General features: G+C 40.4%; 1 protein-coding gene across 1 annotated transcript in view; it reads left to right on the plus strand.

Moving 5' to 3' along the window:
- Positions 1-4,875: 4,875 nt before the first annotated feature.
- ATF2 (activating transcription factor 2) overlaps positions 4,876-19,683 on the plus strand; it is an 89,585-nt gene continuing 74,777 nt past the window's right edge. Inside the window, exons 1-2 of the mRNA XM_067549209.1 lie at positions 4,876-4,959; positions 11,997-12,047. The gene's annotated coding sequence lies outside the window, so the exon portion shown is untranslated. The remainder of the gene's footprint in view (positions 4,960-11,996; positions 12,048-19,683) is intronic.

Below are 19,683 nucleotides of genomic sequence, written 5' to 3' on the forward strand. Positions count from 1 at the left end.
CAGATAATTGACTAACTGACAAACTGGGGAAAAAAATCAAACATTTTATTCTTTAACCTCAGAGGAATTTTAGGTGCTACATTTGTATTTATTACAGTTAAATTTTTCAAATAGAAATATGATTTGAGTTGACGTTGTCTAATCCATTATGGAGTGTTTACTGCCATTTAATGATCAACATGACTCAGCTGCTGCAATGTGAAGGATAGATGTGATTTTTGCATTGAATTGAGGTGTTTCTTTAGGTATAATTCAAATAAACGTTTATATAACTGAAGAAAACCATTTAAATTTATAGCAGTGTTTGTTTAAGGATATAAATGTTATAGTTCAAAGAGCAGACTTGTAAATGAAGATCCTATTGTTTTCCCATTGCATTTTAGGAATTGTAGTCTGAAAGAAATTTCATTGCCGTGTTAACCATGTCACTCTCACTAATGTTAATTGGATCCAGATGTCCAAAGTATACTTAACTTTGTCCTGGTGATAATGCTATTTTGTTATATGTATACTTTGCATTGCAAGTAACTTTTATTACATTTAATAAACATATAAATCTCATGGTTGCAATTTAAAGATCTAGAATTCTGGTATTATTCAGCACTGTTGTTTAGAAATAGGCAATGCTTAAATTACATAACATTTTTCCTGCTTCATTTCTTACCATCAGCCACAAAGATGTTTTTAATCCTATAGCTGCTGGGATTTTCTAATAAAAATGCAAAATGTTTTAGCTAATATTTTATTTAGAGGGACATTGTCAACTTAAAATCACACTTTTTGAAATTAGAATTGCTAGTATATACAAGAATTACCTAAGAATCTAATAAATGAAAGATTAGAAGAGATATATTTTTATAATTTTCAGTTTAATTTATGCATTTAATAGCATTTTGTGTATAATCATTTTCACTTGTTTTCCCCTTTCTAGTCCATTTTCCAGATTGTAGGTTTTTTTGTACAGTAACATTGGCAGGGCAAAGCATTTTTTGTAATAGGAAAGTATTGTTGCAAAGCTACAAATTGTCAGGTATTCAAGGTCAAGTGTTGTTTCCTAAAATACTTTTATTTTTTTATTTTTTTTAACTTTGAAGCTATTTCAAAAGATCAGTGTCCTTTAAACTTTGGCTAAGTGCACTGCATATTTGCTAATAGTATTTAAGGTGTGCAAACTGCATTTATTGTTCTGCCTTCAGTGTTTTGAGATATAGGTACTCAATATAATTCTTACTGTAGAATTTGCTTTTATAGAACCCTTTATGCTCAATGTATTATAACTTAAAATGGTAGATTCTGGCAGTATAGTGATTACAGATAAAGTAGTGGCAGGCATTTTGTACTCAAATAGCTCATATTCAGCATAAGACATACTGCTTCTGACAGTGGAGTTCTCTCAAAAGTGTTAAGATTTTTAAATTGCCTACTACAATAGACAACCACTAGTCCAAGTCTGATCTGTAGGAATTGAGTGTTCAGCTAGCATGAAGCTAGTGTTAGCACTGGCTGTGAGACATAGACTTTTCCTTCACTGCAGTCTAATTTCAGGTGGATGTCACAAGTGAGTAAAGCAAGACCACACTGCACAACAGTAGTTGAGTTCCACACACCTGCTGTCACATTCTGCATCAGCACTGGTGCTGTATCCAGTGATGAAATGCAAAGATTTCTGGGTCACACAGTTACAACTCACTGCACTGCTTTCACAGGATGATATGTGACAGCTTATCTGACCCCTATAGGGATTGATGACAGAAATGGTCTAGGCCCACAAAATTGCCAAGACCCAAGCTGGTGTGCTGTTACTTCCTTATGCTGTAAAGCATGGATCTTGCTTGTCTTAACAACTGGGACTGACAGCTGCTGTTTTTTATGGAGACAGTAATTCTTTGGCGTTCCTTTGCGGAAGCTGTCCAAAGAGATGGTGGAGGTGGCGTTTTTCCCAGGGAAGACAGTGGCTTGCTGTTACAAACATGAGGCGAAAAGGCCACCACTATACAGATATGGCGGCATGGACCCAGCAAATGCTTTCTTTCCTGGCAGACATCCCCACGCACACTATGCAGACCACTGCTTCTGGATCAGGGCCACAAGTACATAGTGGTGGGACTACATTGTGCATTCAGGGTGCTGTGCAAAGCACTCACCCTAGCTCTTGTATGCCAGAAGGCACAAGTGAGAGAGGAAGTAATGGTTTGGAAGCATGTTGCTATTATCCTGTGGAAATTAGCAACCTTGGATTGTTTCACATCTGTCAATAATAAGTTTGGGATTGGTTCAATCGTCATAAAGATCTGACAGGCACTTATTACTCTACTGTAACAAATGGTAGTACAAATGGGAAATATTCCTCCCTAAAATGCAGGGTTTGAATGGATGGAGTTTCTAAACTGTGCAGGTACTGTTAATGCCACACATGGATGGAGTTTCTAAACTGTGCAGGTGCTGTTAATGCCACACATGGTCCCATCCTATACTCACCATCTAGAGCAAGTGAGTACCTTTATCAGGAAAGAATATTACTTCATTATGCAGGGCCTTGTGGACCATCATAGACATCTACATAGGATGCCCTGGCACATGCCCTGATGCTAGGGCGTTCTGGAGGTCTGGTCTAATTCTGCCTGGGCTAGCTGGTACTTTATTTCCTCCTAGCCACACAATCATCTATGGGGTATTTGTGATCACTGATTTTAGCTGATCTAGCCTACCCTCTACTATAATAGCTGATGAAGGCTTATCCCAATTTCTGCCAAATGGGCAGGAGTCTGTACCACTAAACACTGAGCAGGTGCAGGATGGTGGTGAAATATGCCTTTGGTGACTGAAGACAAGATGGTGCTGCTCATGGAGTTGGTTGGACTGTACAGTGTATAATGTCATACATCTGATTGGGGTGTGATGTATGCTTCATAACATGTACAGGGATAAGAAGGAATATTTTGGGCAGCATAGATTGAAGACATCCAGAGTTTGAAGTCTGCTTATAGACAACCAAGTAGTGTACTTCTTCATGGTGGTGCAGGGTTCATTACAGCAGAATGTCATAAGGCATGCTTTATGCACCCCTAAGATGCATGTAATACACTGAGCCTGGTGCAAAGTACCGTAGGAAAAGGGGAAGAATGCAGCAGCTACTGCTAATGGTATGCAGTTCTCTGTCTCTCCCACACCCAGACTTGTATATATGCTGGAAGACATGGTGCAATGGAAATTAAGTGATGGACTGAGCAGGTGATTTGGACAGGAGAGCTTTGAATTGACTTGCTCATGATCCCCAAAAGTCTCTCTCACATCCCTTTGAAATGCCTTGGCTTGCTCCCTGTTCTACCTATAATGGCAAAGATACTGTACTAACATCTCCTTTTCAGCCTGAGGGCTCTTCCACACTACTGTGCTCACTGGAGTCTGTTTTACCAAAGAGATCCTGTGATTTAGGGCTGAGGTCTTCTCTAGGCTGGCTGTTCATAACCAAGGGAGTGGCTTCTGTGTCTTTGCAGACATATAAGTTCCAAGTCTGCACCCATCCTGACTTCACAAATGAGTTTAGGCTGAAATGGGAACTTGCTGCTGTCTCTCCTGTTTTGTCTGTTCTTGCATCCTGTTCCTTCCTCCCCCTGAGCTTTCTGGGCCAATTAGAGACTAGGGAGAGGCAGGGAACTGCTTGACTAGCCTTGGGGCCCACAGTTCTCTGATCACATTTACTCAACCAGTACTGCAAGCCATGTGGCGCTAGCAACCAGTAGCTGGTACATTTTAAACTATACCTTGGGTCCAATATAGCTCCTCAGAAATTGATGCTATGTGAGAAATAGTGTGAGTGGCACAGTTGGAAAGTACAAGATCTACATTGCCCCTACTATAAGCCCTTCAAAACCCACGTACAATCAAGATTTATTTTACATTTATAAAAAGCTCCTACATATATACTATGTCCTTTATCCCCCATGATCTCAAAGTACTTTATAAAGTTCAAAAGTTGTTTGCAGTGTTGCTGTAGTTGTGGTAGTCCCAGGATATTAGCGACTAGGTGGCTGAGGATTTAATAGCTTTTATTGGAGCAACTTTTGTTGCTGACACCCTTGTAAACTCAAAAGCTTGTCTCTATCTCTGCTTTAGGACAGTGAGTGAAGAATGCTACATTTAATTGAAACTTCAGGGGAAATGTAGCAAGACAACGTATAATTAATTACTTGGGATGCAATTTGGTTGTGACACTCAAGCTAACAATACTTATGCAGATGTATAATTTAGTTGTTATTATTAATTTGTATTACTGTAGCCCCTGAGAGAGCCAGTCATGGACCAGGACCCCATTCTGCAGTTAGGCATTGCACAAAGAACAAAATGATGGTCCCTGCCCCAAAGACAATCTAAATTACATTACCACAAGAGTCAGGATGTCAGTTTTAAAGTACAGTTTCTTCAGCTGAGCAAGACCTCCCACATCATCTTGAGTACACACCCAGAGTGGTGCTGGAGCAATGTTTATGTGGGGGTGAAGGGGTGTTGCTGAGAGTTATTGAACAAAGATGTAAACCCTGTACATAATGGAAGCCAGGGAGTGTGACGGCCCCCCCGGTTCCAGCAGCGATGTACACCCAGAGAAGAGCAACGCTCTGGCACTCATTAACTAAGCGAAGGATCTCTCTGAAGTCACCTTCCAGACGCTTGACACCAAGAGCTCGGCTTAGCTTACACCCAGCTACGGTCTTCCCCAACCTACTGTACTCCGCGTAACGCACCACTTCCGGCCCCACGGACACGGCCCGGGCCCCACCCTCCAAGCCAATCAGAGGCCTTCTCTGTGCCTCCGCCAGCAGCACCCCGTGGATCACGTGATCCCTTCTCCTTACTGCCGCGGGAAGGGAGATGTGTCAGTGAGTTATCGCGAGAAGAGACGGAAGCCTGTGGGGGACCTGGTCTTTAATGTGCGGTTCAGGCGGCTCGGGTCTGCCCTGGGTGAGTTTGTAAACAGAGCGCGGCGAAGGGAGCTGGGCTGCGCCTCCGTCGCGTGCAGCGAGCGTTTTGCTCGGCGGTGACGCCTCTCGCGGGCGGGTGAAGGGGGCGGCGCGGCCCGGGCTAGGTGGAGGTGCCCGGGAGGCACTAACATGGCGCCGCCGCTCTCTACAGGGACCCCCTCCCCCACCGCGGCCTGGGGCCCCCGCCGCTTGTAGAGCCGCGGGGCTCGGGCCGGAGCCAGCGCGGAGAAGACCGTTACCCGCCCCCGAGGTAGGCTGGTCCTTGCCCCAGGGAGGGGGCTGGAGAGCAGAGCGAGGCTCCTGCCCCAGAAGCGGGCAGCCCTGCCCCGATAGATACAGCCGGCTCCCATCCCGTCCCCGGGGGCGGAGTGGCTGCTCTCCCCGCTCAGGGGTGCAGCGAGGCCTGCCCCCGTCCTTGCTGTTGGGGTGGCCGAGCCTGAGGAAGCGGGGAGGCCTCTCTTCGCTTGTGTCTGCCTGAAGGTTGGGAGGGAGGCGGAGGAAGAGGGGAGACCCCAGGTGCCTCTCAGCAGCTGCCGGCGAGGGCGGGCAGAGCTGCCCTGCTGCAGAGGGGCGGGCTGTCGCTGTGCCCCTGAGTGTGGATGAGCCTGCGTGGCCTGTGTCTGTTTCCAGCCTGGCCCTGGCGGTCTGCTTGGGCCCATCACCATTGTGACTGGTGAGTGGGAGTGTTGCCAATTGTGCACGTTTTCTGTGGGGTCCTCTCAATAGCTGTAATCTCTTATCTATTTGTGGCCCCCCCCCCCCCCCCCCGAAGACCTTTTATGTGAGGTGGAATTGGTGCCCAGACATTCAGAGCATGATGTTTATACTCCAGGGCTTGCAAAGCCATTCTTCCCTTTCACTGGTGCTGTGCTCTGTTGCCTCAGGAGGATTACCTTTGCTAATTGGAGGTAGGGACTACATGTGCTGCCACACCCCCTCCTGCCACCTATTTATTTTACATTGCAACCTCTTGTCTTTCCCACACTTACAAAAATTATTCTGGCCTGGCAAATAAATTCAGTTAGAATACTTGCGTCTCACCTATATTCTGGTTGTCTTTTTTTCCTTTCCCCTCCATCCATCCCTCAAATAAATTGTTTGCTTTTTTCTAAAATAAATACATTTTGATCTCTGTTTGACTCCACAATTAATGGATTTTTGGGCTCCCCCTACCACCTTTAACTAGTAAATTCTAGGATGTCCACTTCTCCAAATAAATGAATTATGGGCTTTTTGTTTTCTCCGCTCCACCCCCTTTAGCAAAATCTTTGTTCAAATCTCCTCTGTACCTCAGTCAATGAATCCTGGATTTTACTCCTTCTATTGCCCCAAGCTATCTCTGAGTGCAAAAATTTAGAAGGACTAAAACCAACAAAAATAGCCATTGATGTGGGTACTGAGAATATCCACAGTTATATTAGATATAAATTATTATGCTTTAGAGCAGTGGTTTTCAACCTGTGCTTTGCAGACACCTGGAGGTCTGCACCTCCATTTGAAATACTTTGGGGTCTGCAGATGACAAAAGGATGAAAATCATTGCTTTAGAGTATAAAACAGCCACTAGCAGATGGGATGAGGAAAGAAATCCCCTATGGGCAGATTATGAACTCCTGCATTTGATAGTTATAAAATAGAAGATTAGGGTTGGAAGGGACTTTAGGAGGTCATCTAATCCAACCCCCTGCTCAAAGCGGGACCAACACCAACTAAATCATCCCAGCCAGGGCTTTGTCAAGCCTCACCTTAAAAACCTCTAAGGATGGAGATTTCACCACCTCCTTAGGTAACCCATTCCAGTGCTTCCCACCTTCCTAGTGAAAAAGTTTTTCCTAATATCCAACCTAGACCTCCCCCCACTGCAACTTGAGACCATTGCTCCTTGTTCTGTCATCTGCTGCCACTGAGAACAGCCCAGCTCCATCTTCCCTCGAACCCCCTTTCAGGTAGTTGAAGGCTGCTATCCGATCCCCCTCTCACTCGTGTCTTCTGCAGATTAAACAAGCCTAGTTCCCTCAGCCTCTTCTCATAAGTCATGTGCTTCAGCTCCCTAATAATTTTTGTTGCCCTCTGGACTCTCTAATTTGTCCATATCCTTTCTGTAGTTGGTGGGCCAAAACTGGACACAGTACTCCAAATGTGGCCTCACCGTGCCGAATAGAGGGGAATAATCACTTCCCTCGATCTGCTGGCAGTGCTCCTACTAATGCAGCCCAATATGCCGTTAGCCTTGTTGGTAATAAGGGCACGCTGTTGACTCATATCCAGCTTCTTGTCCACTGTAACCCCTAAGTCCTTTTCTGCCAAACTGCTGCCTAGCCTGACACTCCCCAGTCTGTAGCAGCACATGGGATTCTTCTGTCCTAAGTGCAGGACTCTGTACTTGTCCTTGTTGAATCTCATCAGATTTTTTTGGCCCAATCCTCCAATTTGTCTTGAATTTTTCTTTGACGTATCTGGTAGTGGCTTTTATTAGAGGCCCCAGTACTGCAAATGCTTTTGCATATGCTTAACTTTATTACTGGTAATAGCCCCATTGATTTCAAGCAAGTGTTTGCAGAATTGGGGCCAGAGAGAGGATACTGGATTAGGTAGAAAACTGCTCTCACCTGATAGTTAAAACTCTTACTAAAACACCATTGTGAAAATAACACTTAGCATTTATATAGCATATTCTGGATTCTCAGTGTCCCATTGCAATGAGTGATGTTTAAAAAACAAAACAAAACAAAAACTTTACTAGGGTTCCTTTTTACATTAAAGGTTTCTGATAGAAATTTAAATTAAAAATAATAAAACATTTTTGGGACAGGGGGTTGGGCAACTTATTTATTTATTACCAGTTCATATTTGGGAAGTTAAAGTTGTAAATTAATACTTTGTCATTGCACACTCTATATCTTTATCCTTACTTGGAGGTTAGTAAGCCTAATTTTGTTGATACAGTTGTATTCTTATTACATGGAATTTTTGTAGTGGATTGATTCTGCCATATATGCTGCTTTCTACACAGTAATTTTGTCTTATTTGATTTATTAAATATTTTGGTTTCTCTGCTGCTCCCATACCTGTATAACCTAATTTATTTGTTTATGTATAGGATATATCCAGATAATACTGTATTCCATTAACTTTAGACATTCAGCCATGTTTCAGATGTGCCTATTATGTCAAGGTCTTCCATTTTTAGCAATTCTTGTTAATCTTTGTTTTTTCTTTGTTTAAGCTTCTTGTCTGTGGATATTTGTGACCAAAAATAAAAGACATGCCAATCTTTAACTCTGAGCTGATATACCTATTGCTTTTCTGGGATTTTATCCGATTTCAACCTGATGCTCCTCCATTTTTAAAAAACGTTTATCCGATCCCCACTTAAAAAGAACCTATTGAAGACTTTCATAGTAACAAGCATAATATGGCTCAGTATTAAATAGTAATACTTACTGGAGTCATCAAGTGGCGCAAATGAGCTAGCTTCTATAACTGCGTGATCTTATTACTGTTACTCATCCTCTCTTCAAACAATCCCTTATTGCTTGTTACACTCTCACTTGTTACATCTTGTCTTAAATTAGACTATAAGCCCTTGTGAGCAGTTTGCTTTCCCACACATTTGTACACCTAGCACAAAGAGTCTCTGCTCCTTATTGGAGATTTTGGATGTTACTGCAGTACATATAATAAATGAAGACAATTTTATATAGCACCAAATGTGGACTCTTAGTATTAATAGGACACTGTTAGCCTACCAATCACACTTCTATCTGAAAAGTTCCATAGGGTTAACCATATTAGTCTGTATACAGCAAAAACAACGAGAGTCCTGTAGCACTTTAAAGACTAACAAATTTAGTTTCTGCAGGCATAAGCTTTCGTGGGCTGCAACCCAGTAGTTGCATCTGACAGAGTGGGTTGCACCCACGAAAGCTTATGCCTGCAGAAATTAAATTTGTTAGTCTTTAAAGTGCTACAGGACTCTCGTTGTTTTTACTTCTATCTGAAATATCTTTACTGGTGTTACAAGAAACACCTATGATTACTATAATTAAAATGTTACTACTATAAAGAGATAAGAAAAAAATTCTTATCGTCAAAACTCTTGAGCTTTCCCTAATTTTTCACATAACAATAATGGATGGACACTTTAAAAAAATCTGATTGTAAAGCTGCAAAAACTGGCAGAAGGACTTAAAGGACTTTTAATTCATTTTAAAAAATGACGGTTTCAAATCGTCATTGTCCCCATAGTTAACAAAAGTCCATATTTGAATAAATGGAAAACATAGTACAAAAAGGAGGTGGTATCCGAAAGACAATTATAAGTAGAAAAACTGTGACTTTTAGGCTACAAGTGTTACAGCAACACAACTGCAGCTGCATTGCTGTAGCACTTCAGTTAGGTACTTACTGCAACATCAGGAGGGGTTCTGCCATCATTGTAGATAATCTGCCTCCCTGAGGGGTGGTAACTAAATTGACTGAAGAATTCTTCCATCAACCTAGTGCTGCTTACTTGCAACTCACAGGAATGTGGATTTTTCACACCCCTGAAAAAGACGTAGCTTTCCAGAATAGACCAGTCCATAGACACTTGCTATCGTGACAGAAGGGATCTTTCCATTTCTGTACTAAATCCACCCCATCGAGAGGCGATAGCTATGTTGATGGAACAATAGTGGTTTAAGCCAGGGCTTAAAGACATCTTGCAGCAATGTAGCTTGGTCAACAAGTTTTAGATGTAGAATCATAGAACCACGGAATAGAAAGGGACTGCAAGGGTCATGTAGTCTAACCCCCTGCCAAAATGCAGGATTGTTGTGTCTAAATCATCCAAGACAGATGGCTATCCAACCTCTTTTTGAAAATCTCCAGTGAAGGCGCTTCCATGACCTCCATGGACAGTTTGTTCCATTGTCCTATTGTTCTTACAGTTAGAAAGTTTTGGCTTTAATTTAGTCCAAGTTGTATAGGACCCTTATATCTGCAGGTAAATGAAGACAAGTTTCACAAAATAAAGTGTGTTCAAAATGGTTTGTTCTATTACTTTGGTAAAGACCCTTCTAAAATCTACTATTTTGAGTAATAGAAATCTCTTACCAGTGAAACTTCATGACAAATATTCAGAATGATGATTTGTATCAAATTCATAGCTATATGATACAGTTTGAAACAATGTAGAAATAAACAGGTTTTCTGGCTTTATTAATAAAGTTGAAACAATAAAAATGACCTACCATTATTGTAGTGAAAGAAGATAAGACTTTTTTCATTTTTGATTAATTTGGATTTCAATGGGAAATATTAAGATTTAAGAATCCAGGCACGTGAATTCAGAAGATACTATTAATTTTTTTCTAAGTTAATTATGATTTATTCTGCAAATGTCTGGGAGAACTAAAATTTTATTTTTGTGAAACTGTAAGTAATCTTTGTTTCCACTAATTATATAGTCTATCATAAGATGTTGTCAAAGTGATTGTAGAAGCTTCAGGAACGGTAGAGACAGGAATGTTTAGAACAGGAATGTTTCTAAGGACATGCAATGCACTTTAAATAAATACATTCATATTCTTTTCTAAACTTATTTTTATATCCTGTCACCCAAACTCACATTTGCTTACTTGTTTGATCCTTTCCTGTATTCCTATCAGTATTTGTAATTTGACGCTTTCATGTTCCTATTAAAAAAAAACAACCAACACAACAAATAAAAAATTAAGTCTTGAATATTGCCTGGGGTGTTTACCCTTCTGCTAGCCTTTCACATAGGGAAATGTAGCCTTTATTCCAGCTCTATCCTTGTCTCATCATGTCATACCTTCCTTGTTTCTCTGCACATACCCCATTCCTTAGTTAGGTTTGCCAACAGTGTTGGGCTGTAAATGAGATCTTCTTGCTCCAGGTCACTTAACAGTCTGGACAGATGGGTTTCCTTCTGCTTTTTGGACATGGCAGGCAATGTGACAAATCACCAGACAGAATCACCAGATTCAAATTTTTTTCTTACTGTCCAGCTGCACTCCTTCGATATGCTCTCTCCCCTACTTTTCTCTGTTTATCTTTTGCCTCAGCTAGAGGCTGGCACCTTCGGCACCTCATGGAGCAGTTAGCCATTCAGATGGGCAAAAATGCTGTGTGGCTATTTGTGCTTAGATTTCTTCATGATGCTGCAGTTGTTACATCCCCTCATGCTCTTCCTCAAGACCCACTGGAGCAAGCCCAGTTTTAAGTAGTCTTGCCAGAGCAAACAGAATGGCCTCTTACAGCAAGGCAATAGTGGTAGCAGCAAAGTAGGAGGCTCAGCTCTGTCTTCAGATAGTGAGTCCACTCTTTGTACAGCTCCTGTCTGGGCAGTCAGTGTCAGGAGTTCAAGTGCCAGTTTCCACTCTCATATCAAAGGCGACAGCGTGTGCTGCATATTCTCCTGAACTGTGTTCTGAGGGCCTCTCTCCCTTTATCACTGTCTCTTTATGACAAGTGGTCCTTCAAAGTGGAGCTCATCCTGCTAATGTGAAGTCCTACAGGCTTCAGTCCCCAAGCCTCCATCCTCCTCTGCAGGGACAGAACATTTATTTAGAAGATCAACTTGAGGGACATTGAAGTACCACAGAAGCTGTCATTTAAGTACCCCTCCACCCTATGCAAAAGCCTCAGGGCAATATACTGGAGCATATCTTGTGCTAAGGAAAGCACAAGAGCTGGCTTGTGAAGAGTGTAGCTGGGTGGGAGAATAATTCTTGGAAGCCAGTAATAATTACTCTGCCTAGCAAGTTTGGACATCAGATGAAAACCCATCGGTCCAGACTGTCAAATGCTTTGTCACAAAAGGTTGACTTACTGGCACGGAAAAATCTCTTTGAGTTTTAAACACTTTGAACCCTTCCTTTTCAATTCTGTTTCAATTCCTATGGTGGTGGAATACAAGAAGTCTATAAAATAATGCATTTACCCACTTTTTTGCTGAGGATAGGTTTTCCCGTAAATGTGAAGCAGTAAATATACTTCATTTTGTTTCAGCTTTCCTCTTGTGTTCTAGGAATCTGAGAGAAGCTGTTCCAGCCCCTCCAGGTCAGTGCAACTATGACTTTTTCTTTAAACTACAAATTTTAATTTGTTTTATTTTTCATTATTTATTAATTAGTTTAATTTGGGAGACTTTCCATCTACCAACTTCTGTACTTAAGTGAAAGGTGGAACTTGCAAAAATGCTCAAAATCGTCCCAGCTCTCCTCCCCTAGAAATAATGGTATAATTTCCATTAACCTCAATGGGAACTAAGATTAGGCCAGTGTGGATTGCTTTTTAAAATCGCACCCAGAAAATATAAAAGTGTAGCAACTGAGCTAGCTTTTATAACTCTGTTCCTCGTTTTGATTTGTATTGTTTCGTTTTGACTCTAGAAGAAGACTCTGCTTTTCACTTCAGATAGTTTTAATCTGGTAAACAAAAAAACGGAACCCTTCTTTTCTTTCTCCTTTGCCCCTTTACACCATCCAAACTAACATCTCCCATGTAAAGGTTGAAACAGAAGAAAAATTAACACCAAAACTTAAAGTAAATATTTTAAATAAATATTCTTTTCTGTGTTCAGTTTTTTACTCTTGTAGTCTGCATCACTGCTTATCTTATTGTCACAATAGCTTAAACAGATATTTTGTTACATTTTTATTCTTATATGAGAAAAGACATTGTAAGAAAACAAAAATCAGGAATTAAATGATCAAACATGCCTTTTTTATTTTTAGATGACCATTCTTCCTTGCCTGCTCTGGCTTACCTATCCAATATTTATTTTAATGGTAGAACAACAAATATTTAAGGATACGGTTTCATGCCTTTTCAAATCCAAGAGATCTGCATTATACATTTTTAATTAAAATAATTTAGGGTAATTTTTCTGTGTTTATAAACAAAGTCATGAATTAATAACAGCAGTGCAGACCCAGTGGGCTACTAGCAGTCACCAAAGCATGTAATATGTTTTGCTGCTGTTTAGGTATCCTAATGGCTCAAAGAAATGTCCAGTTTCCTCATTTAAAAATAGTGTTTGCTTTTACATTTTCCGTGTATCATCATTCTCAGTTATGGGCTATCACCCATCCACCCATAGTGGTGGGAAAGAAGAGAACAAGAGAGACAAATGGATTTTCAAGTAATGTGCAGAAAATTAAATTAAATTAAAAATCTAAAATGTAAAAACATCAAATACAGTATAGTAAGTAATCTGATTAATGACCACTCCACTTCCATTTACACCCTTTCCTTTTTAAGAAGTTTTGAGAGAGACTGTTTGGGCTTGATGATTATGCTTTGCATTCATATAGAATGTCATTATATTATTTGTATTACCGTAGTGCCTAGGAATCCTAGTTATGTCAAAATAACTTAATCTTGATTAATTAATGTTTATAAAGTATTAGCCTTTTGCTTGCAGGACAGGTGTACTGAGCTTGTTCATTGATGCAAAGAAATTTGTACTGTAGTTAAAAGGCCCAAGAAGACCCACACTATATCTACTATCATTACTGTAGGTTCTGTATGTCATAAATTGTTAATCATTTCAGTGTTCCTTGTAGATGAGATGCACTGTTGCACTCATGACTCTCTAAAGCGTCACCTATTTTGATAATGAAAACCTGTCAGAGAAACTAGTTTAAAACAGTTTGCCTGGCCAGTTGGATTCTGTACAAGCTTTTAAAAACACGTTTCTAGACTTGAAAGGTGAAAATTTCTAGAGAAATGTTTTTTACATGCTTACTCTATTATGATTCTCCATATTGATCAGACAAGCCATGTTATTCTTGAACTGCCATTGTGGATTGGGCTTGTGTCTCATGCTAAATTATGTTGAATTTTGTAGGGAGGCACTCTGTACAGTTAAGGCAAATGACAGATGGGTAAATATGACCTTTAAACACTTTTATTTTCTTATGTACAATTTGGGTGAAGTTACTTTGCTGTACACCATTTAAAGATGTTGCTATGGTCAGCGAAATGGGAGGAAAGTGAGATCTTTTTCCTCCAAGACTAATCAATATCCAACCAATGGCCAGTCTATTTTTGGGGAAATAATTATGCAAGTGGTATTGATCAAGGTCACCTGTTCTGGCTGCCTAACATTGACTGGGTTCTTTAGTTTGCTTCTGTTAGATGTATAAATAATACCAGGAATGCTGGGCTGGCTCACAAGTACCTATCAAGGAAACAACTTCCTTTTTCCCCATTTCTGCTTGCTGTATCTCAAACAAATTATTTTGGTATCTGAAGGTCAACTGTGTTGCTTCTATACTTCTCTCTCTGTGTAGGACTAACATCAAAGCAAACACATGAAGACCAGTGATACCAATAGACAGACAGGTAGAACTACATAAACCAAATTACTTATGATAACATGGCTGAAAGAGGCTCCAAAAGATACAAAATACAGCTTCTAACATAATCTTTGTGGGTCCATTACCCTCCTCCTGTTTCACTGCTTCAAGGTCAAGCTCTTTGTCCTCACCTCCCAGAACCTTCAGAATTCTGCCCTATCTACGTGCTTTCGCTTGTCTCTCATCACATTAGCAGAACAGAGAAGCTATGTTTAAAAATGCTGGTCTTGTTTACCCATTTGTCAGCTTCTCATATACAGTAGAACCTCAGGGTTACAAACCTCCGGATTACAAACTAACCGGTCACCCACACACCATGTTTGGAACCAGAAGTGCACAATCAGGCAGCCGCAGAGTCGAAGAACAAAAAAAAAAAAGCAAATACAGTTCAGTACTTTGTTAAATGTAAACTACTAAAAAACAAAAGGGAAAGTTTAAAAAAAAAAGATTTAACAAGGTAAGGAAAGTGTTTCTGTGCTCGATTCGTTTAAATTAAGATGGTTAAAAGCAGCATTTTTGTTCTGCATAGTAAAGTTTCAAAGTTGTATTAAATCAATGGTCAGTTGTAAACTTTTGAAACAATAACAATGTTCAGAGTTATGAACGTTTCAGAATTAGGAGCAGCCTCTATTCCCGAGATGTTTGTAATTCTGAGGTTCTGCTGTAAAAATGACACTGAACCTTCTTCCATGCTGCCTCTTATGTGTGGAACCCATTCCTTGAGCTGATCCCATAAGGCCACAAATCTCTCAAGTCCCAATTCTGCCATGACACTTAAATCAGTGATTAATTTTGTCTCATTTGAAGGGCAGATGAGGATAGTTGGCACTTACTGTACAATAAAATATCTGCAAATATATGTATGTACATCAAAATTATATATATTTGATTCTGTATCCCTCTCCTTCCACCCATGATATCCCACTTGTAATCGTAGACTGTAAGATCCTTGGAGCAGGGACTATAAATTACTATGTGTCTTTGTGCTGCTAGCATTAGGGGGACACAATCCTAGAAGAGGCCTTTGGGCACTACTGTAATACAAATGTTCAGTTACATTTTTAAAAATTATATTTAGAGAACTTTAAGGTTGCACAGTCAAAGTTTAGGAAATGCCAGAACTAAGGTTGGTTGTGCAACCTTAATTCAGCCCCCTTGTGCATATTTGTTATAATACAGTGTTCAACTATCTGATCACATTGTTTTTCCATAGAAAAACAGCCTTATTCAAAGCACAGGATGACTGGTGCTCTGGAGATGAACCAAGGTTGTGCAGTGAATGAGCCTATTGCTTATAGGATCCCTACCTCATTTCTTGCATAAGTTGGAAAGAATGTAGTGAATGAAGCAGGGAACTACAGGAAGAGAGAGAATGAATTTCTGGTTAAGGCAGTTGAATGCTACTCTGGGATTGGATTCTATCACTGCCACAGGATTTCTGTATGATGCACAGCAACTCTCATAAGCCACACTTTTCACTATTTGTGTGTTCCTCATTGTTTGGCTTCCTCTTAACACCAGGGGCCTGATTTTCAGTTGTTGTAATTGGGGTTTTTTTTTGTTTGTTTTTAAAAAAGCAAATTGAAAAAACAGAAATTTAATCATGGAACCATATTGAATGCCAGATGGGTGGTCTGCAGGAAATTTTACATCTGCATCAGAGACCACTACCACTAGAGCTGAGAGAGTAACTGGTAACAGTAGTAGTATGTTGTGATTCTCTGTGGAGTGGCCACTAGATCAGGTTAAGACACACTTTGAGTGGGTTTCAAAGCTTCTTCCTGGCTAGCAGAGGAATGTTGAGATTCAATAACCCTGCATTCTATTCCAGGGTCAGGATGGGTGTGTATTCTCATGGTTTTCTTTACGCCATACTCCATTCATTCAAATCATGTTGCTTTCTCCTTCTGTATTGTGCTTGGGCTGGGGCAACAGCAGGGGAGCATTGAGATTGCAAGAGAGATGATCTGTCTCTGTTCCAGCCCCTGGCAATTGGGAGAAGCAATTGCATGGAACAGCCTGCTCAGCCCCCTCGCTCTAGTGCGTGATCCGTGCAGTTGGAAAACAGGATGGAGTTGGAAAACAGGGATGGAGCATGCTTAGTAGAAGTAGAATATTTGGTGAATTTAGCTGCCAAGGTCTAGCAAGGCTCTCTGGCACATGTGGAAATGGTGATTTTCAGAGGCTTCTTTCTGACCAAAGCTGGGTAAAGTCTTATTTTTTAAACCTAAAGATTTCAAAGCTTGTCAAAATAGTTTTCCAGGTCTTAATTGGCAGCCCATTACAGCATGATGACTCTCACTCACGAAACTACCTTAGGCTATTTCCTGCAATAAAGTAATGTTAACAGAGGCCAGATTAGCTTTGACCTTTGTCCAGTGCATAGTTACTTCAATAAAACATATTTATTTTTCTTTCAGTGCAGAGAGTCAAACCATTTAAATTTTGGTTCATTTTGGGTTTATCAATATTTCCTGACTCTCTGGTTCAGACACCAGCTTAGAATGATGGTTCAGTAACTGGTTCAACTGCTTTGAACCAGTTCAGATACATTTCCTGCAGATTGTCTCACATTCTTATGCTTGCATGCTTATGCTTGCTTAACAAAGGAATATTTATTATTGTATTCCTCAGGAACTTTCTCAGCAGAATTTCAAAAAAGTTTTGTCTGTAGAAATGTATTACATTTTCAAACTGAGCTGAGTTAGGATGAATCGCAAGTCACATAATACCCATACAATGTCCTCTGTTATCAAGGACATACCTGAGGGACTAGGTAGAAGGAGCCTCATTTTGGGGTTCAGAGTGATTAGCAGTTGGGCCAGCCAGAGCAATGTACTGTATTTAGTTGGCTCTATGTGTTTAAGCCAGTCATTTCAAAGACTTTAATGCAACTCAAAACATTCCAACATTCTTGTAAGATTAAAAATGAAGGGGAAAGTTATTAAGTACTTAGGTTTTAAATAAGAAATGCCCCCCCAAAAAAGTGGCAAAGGAAAACATCAAACCTTAGGTTTTTTCTACTAAATTTTTTTTTGTCTATATTAAACAATAAGATTCACTATGATGGGACTGCAAATGTTTTTAAAAAAGTTATAATCAAGCAATGGGCAATAATTGTGTCCTGGAAAAAAAAACAAAAAACCTTCCATGATCTAGTGGACAGATGGTAGAAGTTCTAGGCACAGCCAGTCAGGGCTGTGAGATGACAATGGGGTTATTATTAGTCAGAGAAGAACTGATACAGAACCTCTCCCTCTTCACATTGAACTCCCTTCCCTTACGTCCTCTTTTCAGACCCCTCAGTCTCTTTGTCCCTTCTTTAAGTGGTCCACCTTAGCATAACATAACTTAACTTATCCTGTGCAGAGTGACTAGTGGAGTGGCAGCAGGAAGGAACTTCAGCGCCAGGGAAACAAAGCCAGGAACAGAGCAGAAGAGCAATAGAGCCTTGCAGCCTCAACTCAAAACATAGGTCCTGTGTTCCACACCAGTCCTGCCACACCGACCGTGTCTGAAACCGAAGTTACTGGCCTCTAGCTCTCACCAGCAAACAGGAGGAGAGAGGAGATGGTGAGGAGGAACAAGAGGTGTTCTGGGAGTTGTAGTTCCCTTCTGTGTGGAGTCCTCTACCTGGGCATAATAGACAGGAGAATTACCAATCCCTGAATCCTTCGCTTACTCTCCTCCCTCACCCCTCATCTCCAGTGGCTTCCTGGAAGTATAGTCTCTGCTTCTCTTTCTTCAGGGTTGGAGCAGAAGGAGACTCTTCCTCAGTTTTATAAAAAGACCCTTTCAACCTCCTGATTATTTAACTTGTCTTGAGCTGGTTACTGGTTTTTGTGTTTTTGGATTTGGTTCCCCTTTGGGGTCAATGTGACTCCAGAGGTTTTCAGTTCAGTGGTCAGTTCTAGTTCACTCAAAAATTTCTCTGAACCAGTTTTTGGGTTCAGTTCAACTCCCTGTTTCAAAGGGATTGATGTGATCAGGAATTAAATATTGTAAAAAATAAAGGATTATTTCTTTCTCAAATCAATAGATTTAAGTCAGATAACTGTCTATGTGCTATTTTACATTGTCCTAATCTTTTACCAAAAGGGGAAATAGGCAGATAGCAAAACATTTGATATTTAAATCCTAGGATAGAAGAAAGGCTTATTTGAAGCAAGCTAGATCTGCTAGAGCCTTTTTGACTGATACTGTACTATTTCCTCTGATATAGAGTTAGCTTGCCCCGTTGAAGATCAAAGCAAGGTGTACTGACACGGTGGACAGATAAAGGGGTAATTGTGCCCCTTCCACATTCCCCATCATGATTGTCTTCAGACTTTTGGAAATCCTAAAGGCTACAGAGCACCTTCAACTATCTCCAATATAGAAATTGTCTACCAGTGCCCCTTGGAGAGAGATTCAGCGACATTTAGTTAATTCATTTCAAGGGCTAACTGAGACTAGCCCATATTAGATTTGAAACTGAACCAAGAAAAAAATTTCTGAATGGAGTACAGCAGAACTGGGATGATATTCTCTCTGGGTAGACTTTCAAGCATCCATTGAAATTCAAGATGACTCCATATTCCAATATAATTTTGATGATGCAGTTTAGTCATATTCATTTTTGTGCCCTGCCAGTTGCCTGTGTTCCTGTAAGTCTTTATAAAAGTGATTGTTAATCCATATCAACAGTCTGCTTAACAGTTCAGCAAATATTGAATTCCTTCAGAAACCTAAGTCAAGTCATGAACTCTTTGAAGGGAACAGCAGAACAATTTCAGTCCCTGGTTTGTCTTGGCAGTTTCTGATCTGTCAACCTTTCCCTCAGCAGTCAATGTCAGTGATTCTTAAGTGTCTCTTCTTGGATTAATCTCTCCTTTGCTCCTGATCTGAGGTAGTCAAAGTCCTCTCCTGTTGAATGTGTGTAGTAGAATCAACACTTTGTAACCTCTTCCACTCTATATCTTTGCTGCTTCTCCAGTGTAGTGCTCATGGCTAGAGTCACAAGTTCGCCTTTGTCCTGTCTATAGTAGCCAAAAGATCTATCCAGTGCTGCTTGTGAGAAAAAATTAGTAAAGGAGAGTGGGTAGATATTTGTCTTTTGGAACAAGTCTGTCAGCAGTGGATAATCAAAGACATACATCAGTGACAAATATCAGTTTACTGGATCTATCTGGGGACACTTGAGCTGTCTCATGTCTAAAGGTTAGTGATGTTTTAGAGAAAATACACATTCAATGAAAATTTAGGCATTTCCAAAAGTCTCATGGCCTTTCATGTCCAAACTATTGGGAGAGAAGCAGAGTGATCTGTGCATACCACATTCTGTTGTTAAAGAT

The sequence above is a fragment of the Emydura macquarii genome, unplaced genomic scaffold (assembly GCF_026122565.2).
Source record: "Emydura macquarii macquarii isolate MOO-44397 ecotype Brisbane River unplaced genomic scaffold, CSIRO-AGI_Emac_v2 contig_1253, whole genome shotgun sequence".
Lineage (NCBI taxonomy): Eukaryota > Metazoa > Chordata > Testudines > Chelidae > Emydura > Emydura macquarii.